The sequence below is a fragment of the Mastomys coucha genome, unplaced genomic scaffold, assembly GCF_008632895.1.
Source record: "Mastomys coucha isolate ucsf_1 unplaced genomic scaffold, UCSF_Mcou_1 pScaffold5, whole genome shotgun sequence".
Lineage (NCBI taxonomy): Eukaryota > Metazoa > Chordata > Mammalia > Rodentia > Muridae > Mastomys > Mastomys coucha.
In genome coordinates, this window is record NW_022196911.1 from 105,696,073 (window position 1) to 105,703,583 (window position 7,511).

The 7,511-nt window shown below is 45.2% G+C and overlaps 1 protein-coding gene across 5 annotated transcripts in view; it reads left to right on the forward strand.

Moving 5' to 3' along the window:
- Positions 1 to 1,528: 1,528 nt before the first annotated feature.
- Arsg (arylsulfatase G) overlaps positions 1,529 to 7,511 on the forward strand; it is a 145,477-nt gene continuing 139,494 nt past the window's right edge. For 2 of the 5 annotated variants that reach the window (XM_031354548.1, XM_031354549.1), the window contains exon 1: positions 1,533 to 1,827. The gene's annotated coding sequence lies outside the window, so the exon portion shown is untranslated. Of the gene's footprint in view, positions 1,828 to 7,511 lie in introns of all 5 variants that reach the window. The other 3 variants (XM_031354545.1, XM_031354547.1, XM_031354540.1) reach the window with 3 other exon arrangements.

A 7,511-nucleotide genomic window follows, 5' to 3' on the forward strand; every position in this document is an offset into this window, starting at 1 on the left:
GGACAACCTCAGGTATCACTCCTCAGCAGTCAGGCTGGCCTGGCTGTCCAGTGAACCTCAGGGATCCATCTGCCTGCTCTCCTCACCCCCGCCCCATGGGTTCTATCACACATGGCCTCTGCCTACACGGCAAGCCCTTTACCAGCTGAGCTATTCCCAGCTCTCTTTTTCCATTTGAAATCTAAGTGAAATCATTGTTGTGACTTAACACGGTGTAATTAAAAGCATGTTGATAACTGAAGCAGTGTCGTTTCACTTTCTTGGTTAACCGTCTATATCCGTTTTGAAAATGGCAGCTTGTCACTGACATCGGTTGGAGACTGTTCCTGGTCCTTCTAATGTTGAAAAGAAGTGGGCAGGCTTCACAGATTCTGTTTATGAAATGTAATCCCTCCTTGAATAATTACTCTTAAGTATTCCCCCTTCTACATTTTCTTTGATTTTCCCACCAAGTAAATCAATTCTCCTGTGGCATTAGTCATAAACCGAGGACAAAGATTTGCCTAGGTTAAAAACTTGGGAATTATAATTATTTGAACAAGATAAATCCATTTGAAGCTGGGTGGTGGTGGTCTACAGGTCTACCAGGACTACACAAAGAAAGCATGTCTCAAAAAAAAAAAAAAGGAAAAAGAAGTCTATTTGAGCCTACTCTACCAAGGAGCCAGATCTTTGGGAAGAAATTACCCTTGATGAAAATGGAATGGAGCAGCTAAGTTTATGTAGCAAGCTTTTGTTAAGCAACTAATTAAATGCTGTTTTAACAAATTGGGTTGTGTACACTTTTGGAGATTTTTTTAGGATTAACTTTAAAACATAGAATTTAGGGACTGGTGAGATGGCTCAGCAGGTGAGGGCAGATGCCATCAAGCCTCAAGACTTGAGTCTGATACTGGGGACCCAAAAGATTAGGAGAGAGTCAGCTCTCCAAGGTGTCCTTAATGCATGCTGTAGCATGAGCTCACACAAAAACGGGGAAGGAAGAGGAAGAGAGGTGCTGAGGAGTCTGTGTGATGTACCGTAACTGGGGCCCAGGGCTAAAGAGTTGTTTCCCCAGCAAGCGGGAGAGCCGAGCTCAACACTAGCTCAGCCGCGCATACCCTTCACACTAGCAGGAATCCAAGCAGGTTTTGCTCTGCACATGGATTTAACTACTTGATGAGAATAATTTATAAATACTGTCTTAGAAATAAGTGAGATTGAAATGCTGTTCGTTTATGTTACAAGTCCTATTCTTTGGCTTCAATAGTTATACCCTTCATGGGACACCCCATCCCCGCACCCCTACCCTGCCCACACTGGATCAAGCGAAGGATCAAATGTTGACATCTCACTCCGCGAAAACTTAATAGAGACGGCCGAACAGAAGCAATGGCAAGGATTTTTGTTCAGTTTGTACCAATCCCATTATCTCATTCCTACTGGTTCTTTGGGACCAGTTCTCACTATGTAGTTCATCCTTCTGCCTCCTGGGTGCCTCTCCTGGGCTTTGGATCACAAGCGCTTGCTTTTCGAAGCATGCATTTCTCTGACGTGGGGCTATGACTCATCCATCTCAAACCGCTCGAGGAACGGAGGGTCTGAGTGGTTGGTTGGTTCCTCTCCAAAGCCCCAGTGATAAAAATCCAAGCAGGCAGCCGCGGGACTGCTATTGCCGGCGAGCGGGCCCTTCCCCGGCAGGAAGCGCGTCGCTGTCCCCAGCTGCGCCCCGGAGCCCGTCCCTCGCGCGGATCCGCCTCTGCCAGTGGCGGTGGCGGGCGACACCTGTGGCCGCCCCTGGGAGGAGAACGGAGTTGGCAGCTTGGCCTTCGGGCATCGGCAACCCAGGTAAACCACCGAAGCCTGACGCACCCCACCGCGGGGAGGCCCGGGCCACCCCAACTCCCACCAAGGCCCGGCTAGATGGCACCTGAACCGTGGGTGGGATCAGTTCTACTTTAGAGAACTTGCAACGCTCTTCTGCCAAAATAAAAACAAAACCTCGAATATCGTGTTGGGGGTGTGTAGCCCAGTAGTCCTCTTGCATAAAAACTCGTGGGTTTACACCCCCCTCTTCCCCAATCTAACTTGTTTTTTTTTTTAATCTGGAGTGGCTCTGTCCAATAGAAAAGTACCACAAGCCACGCGTGTAATTTTAACTATCCAGTAGCCCCTCTGACTAGCGGGAAAAGAAGCAGCTGGAATTCATTTCAGTAACATTTATTCCAGTACCACCAAAACGCCATCTCAAAACGCCATCTCAACACGCACGTACTCCCGGTACGAGTTGAGTTAATTGGTTTTTCTTACCAAGTCTTCACAAACATCATATCATCGGCTATCTCAACTCTAGCTAGCTGCCCGGTGTGTGGCCGTGGTACTGTGATGCACAGCGCAGCTCCGGATTCATACTGCCCTAGAGTCCACCTGGGAAGATGAACCCTTAAGACCTAGGCAGCAGTAGAGAAAGGCTGAACTAGGGCCCCATGCAGGTCTTCTGGATGTGCGAGCTGAATGTAGCGCCTCTACTTCAGAGTCCAGTGGGCACTCGTGAGGAATCTTCTCTCCCTCCCTCTCTCCCAGACTTCCTTCCTGTGTTTGTTTGCGAGAAGGTCTCACTATGTAGCCTGGGCTGAACTCAAACTCACTATGTGGCTCTAAGCTTGTCTCAAACTTATGCCAATCCTCCTGCCTTCGTGTCCTCAGAGCTGGGATCACAGGCATTCACACCGTTTCTGCTTTGTAGGGTATTTGGTTTGGTTTGGTTTGGTTTGGGACCTACCATTTCCTTGGGATGTATTTCAGCTTGGGAAAGGTTACAAATGTGGAGATTGTCTAGTCTAAACTCTCAGTGGTACCAAAATAAATAAATAAGCAAGCGAGCAACTATGAAAGGCTTCTAGATGTGCAGTTGAGGCTGGAGAAGTGGATCACTGGTTAGGAACCTCCGCAGCTCTTTCAGAGGATGTGGATTTAATTCCCAGCACCTACATGGTGGCCCACATCTCCATTTTCAGGGGATCCAGAGCCCTCTTCTGTCCTCTGTGGGCACTGCACACATTTGGTGCACACACATAAACGTGTGCAGGCAAAATACTCACACTCTTAAAAATATCTTTAAAAGTAAAAGGGCAATGACTGAAAATGAACTAGAAATGTGTAATGATCTGAGGTGTTTCTGGCAGGTCACGTCTGTGTCACACTGCACTCCCGAGTCTGAACACACAATGACATCCGTATCACACATCTCCAGTGCAAACTTCCCCAGAAGCCTCAGCTGCGATTCCAGTCTGTTCTGTGTAAAGTCTTCGCATACAAAGAGTCTGCTCCATTAGAAACACCATGGTTTAACTGTAGGAAACAGTTAATATTTTTCTATAGTCTTTCCTCAGCGTGTATCAAGTTTGTATATTTTAGATTTTATTATGTTAAAATGCTTTCTTTTAGTGGTTTCCATTTGAGGCTGACTTCAGTTTCGTTAAAAAAAAAATGTGTGATGAATTTTCGCTTGAGATTAGGTCAGAATTTCTGACAGCGTCTCAAATGGCCCTAAATAGACTTCTGCCACTTTGTAGAGTTCTTATGAGAAGAGAGGGGCTTTTCAGCATTGAAGATTTGAGAACATTAGATCCATGAGCTGTGGAAAATGTTGAAGACACTATGTGCCTTGGGTAAACAGATGAACAGATACTCAACCACAATTTTATCCCCTGCCCATGGTGTGTGTGTGTGTGTGTGTGTGTGTGTACTGGGGATCAAATCCAGGCCTTAATAAATGATAAGTGCTCTACTACAGCTTCACCCCAGTCCAAAATTTAATTCTTTGTGTAAAAAGAAATAACAAAAAAAAAAAAAAAAAAAAAAAAAAAAAAAAAAAAAAAAAAAAGCACGCACCTTTAATCCCAGCACTTGGGAGGCAGAGGCAGGCAGATTTCTGAGTTCAAGGCCAGCCTGGTCTACAGAGTGAGTTCCAGGACAGCCAGGCTACACAGAGAAACCCTGTCTCGAAAAAAAAAAAAGAAAAAAAAAAAGAAAGAAAAGAAAAGAAAAGATGAAGATGGCCTGATTCAGTGGATATGGACATAAGCCTGAAACAGCTGAGTAAACATGTGGCGTCTAAACCAGAGGCAGCAACAGGCCCAGATTCGGGTTGTTCTAACATCAAGTTCTGTGTTGCTTTCAGATGTGACTGACCTGTGAAAGTAAAATCCTGACAGCCAGAAACCAAACCACTGCTTTTCCAGATTGTTTATAAAGGGGTTTATGAGATTAAACTTTCTTTCAACTTCTTTTCTAATCGAGGAGGGGCCATCTGGATTTGGTTAAAAAAAAAAAAAGTCAGAGGAATCAGTCTGTGGGCTTCTCACTTTGCAGGGGCTGGGGGCGGGGATGTGGTGTCAGGAAAGTGATTGTTATCAACTGAGGCGTTTTAGAAAGGAAACTGGGCTGACAAGACGGCTTAGTGGGTGAAGGAGCTGGCTGCCAAGCCTGATGCTGAGCACTTGACCCCTGGGTTAACCTCTGGTTTTCATCCATTTGTCTATGTGCAGTAGTACAATACATACACACATATGTATGTATGTTTGTATGTATGCATGTTATATATGTGTATATATACATGTATGTATATATGTATATGTATATATATATGAGAACCATCATGCACATGTATATGTATATATATATATGAGAACCATCATGCACATGGGGTGTGGATATCTCTCAGTGATAAGAATACATGTCTAACATTTGTGAAACCCTTGGGTTTCATCCCCAGCACCATAAAAATGAAAAAGAGAGAGAGAAAAAGCTAAGATGTTATTTCATTTGTTCCTGTGAAGTACTGGAGTTTGAGCACAGGCCTTTCTGTGTGCTGGCCAAGTGTTCTACCATGGAGCCACATACCCAGCTCAGTTGTGCACTGTAAAACAGCCAGTGGAAAGGGCTCGGAAGGCTGTCAGTACAAAGACATGAAACATCTGTGATGATAGATATGCCAATTACCTTGATTTGACCTCACTACCCAGTGTACACTTGTACTGAAATGCCACATTGAGCCCCATAACTATGTACAGGTTTCCGAGTGTCAATAAATATCTGTTAGGCTCCAAGCATGGGTCTGTACACCAGCAACTCCAGGACTTATGAAGCTATAGCAGAAGAATTGCGAATTTAAGCATAGGTGGGACTCTGATCTGGGCCAGTTTGGGCTTCATGGCTGTGGGGCCGAGGTGGGTGGAGGCAGACAGACAGACAGGAAACAGACAGAATTAAAACTAAAGCTGCATGGATAAGATAGTAATCTCACAGCCCTCCATTTGCATATCTACTTAACACTCATTTCTCCCATCTTCTGTCTCGTGGCTCTGCTCATTGATCAGTGCTTGGTCCTTTTAGCCAACGGGCCAGACAGTACACCCATGCTAGCTAGGTACTTGCAGATAGATGATAGCCCTGTCTTCCAGGTGTGGAGTAACTGATTTCTCTGCACAATGTTTTCAGCCTTCAAGGGCTCCCCAAGGACTTCTTGCTAGCACTGGACTCTCGAGCTATCATTGTTAATAGATACCATTTTATTTGTTTACTTATTTATTTTAAGAATGTTTGAGATTTATGTATAGATGATCTATCTGCACATATGCCTGCAGGCCAGAAGATGGCGTCAGATCCCATTACAGATGGTTGTGAGCCACCATGTGGTTGCTGAGGATTAAACTCAAGACCTCTGGAAGAGCAAGCAGTGCTCTTAACCTCTGAGCCATCTCTCCAGCCCCTAGATACCATTTTTTTTTAAAGATTTATTTATTTATTATCATACATAAGTACACTGTAGCTGTCTTCAGACACCCCAGAAGAGGGTGTCAGATCTCATTACGGGTGGTTGTGAGCCACCATGTGGTTGCTGGGATTTTAACTCATGACCTTTGGAAGAGCAGTCAGTGCTCTTACCCGCCGAGCCATCTCAGCCCCTAGATACCATTTTTAAAAAATCATATAACAAAGGGGTTTGTCAATCAGTGAAAGATAACAAACCTCACTCATTCACATGGTTAGTCTCTTAATAGTTTAATACCAGGTGGTATGTGCTAGGTTTTGTCAAACCCTTCTGGATATAGCAGAGACAAAAAACAAAACAAAACAAAACAAAAAGTCTCTTTCCTAATTTTCTAGAGGAAGAGACAGAGAGTTGAGGAAGAGACCAATGCTTTTATGGCATAGTCAGAGTAAAAGGATAGAAGCAAATTCATTTGGGGTTGGAAGTTGAGACAGGGTCTCACGTCGTGCAGGAAACCTTGAACTTGCTGTCTTGCTGTAGTCAAGGATGACCTTGAACTCCTCATCCTACATCTCGTCCGGCTTTATGCAGTGCTAGGGATTGAACTCTGGACTTCCTGCTTGCTACACGAGCCCTAGACCAACTGAGCCATGTCCCCCAGCCCCAAATATCCTTTTGGACAGGGCAGTTAGAAATGCCTCCATAGGGCTGGAGTTTGGAATCAAGCAAATTAAAAAGGATATATCATATTCACACTGAAGGGAGAGATGGCTCAGTGGACGCGCAACAGCTCTCAACCCTCCATAACTCCAGTACCAGCGAATCCGATGCTTTCTTCTGGCCTCTTTGGGCACTGCATGCCTGTGGTGCATGGGCCTACATGCAGGTTTAAACACCCATAGAAATAAGGGGTGGGGGTGAGGGAATCGATCAGTGGTCAGCATGGTTGTACCCGAGGGGAAAGTATTAGCATCACGTGGCTTATCTAGAGTTCATCCGTGAAGAGTTGTGGTTAGTGCGTGCTCTAATAGAATCACCGTGGCTGTCGTGTGGGAAGCTGGTTAGTGCGTGCTCTAAAAGAATCACTGTGGCTGCCGCGTGGGAAGCTGGAGGATTATTGCTATAATGCAGTTAAGATCATATTAGCTTGGATCAGAGAGAGAAGCAGAGAGGGCCATTCAGTCAGATCCTGGATATATTTAGAAAGAAGAGCCAGGTATTGGGGCACAAGCCTGTAATCCCAGTGCTTAGGAGGTAGAGGCAGGAGGATCAGTTCAAGGTCATCCTCGCCTTGTAGCAAGTTTGAGGCTACCATGGGACCCTGTCTTAATAACACCTCCCAGAGAAATAAAACCACAAGCAAGCAAGCAAACAAACAAACAAACAGCAGTTCGGATGAAATTTGCAGAGAGCAAGGGTTGGTGTAGTTTAGAAGCCAGAGTGCACTCACTGTGCTGTGGGTACTACATAGCTGGAGTTTGTCAGCAAAGACAGGACTAACGGCCAGGGAGAGGGGGGACTTCAGCTTTGATTCTAAGGAAGGAAGTTGCTAGGGTCCTTGATATGGTTGACTTCCTGAGTGGCAGGAAAGGCGCATGTATATGACATACACGCATGGCCCAGGTTGTTTTCACTCTCAGTGCTTGTTGGCCATGTGTTCTAGGGTGTCAGACTTGCTGTCTAAAATCCCCTGGAAGGAGTCCAAAAGCACTGAAGTAATTTGATTCTGGCTTTCAATGTGTAGTTCTTGTTTGTT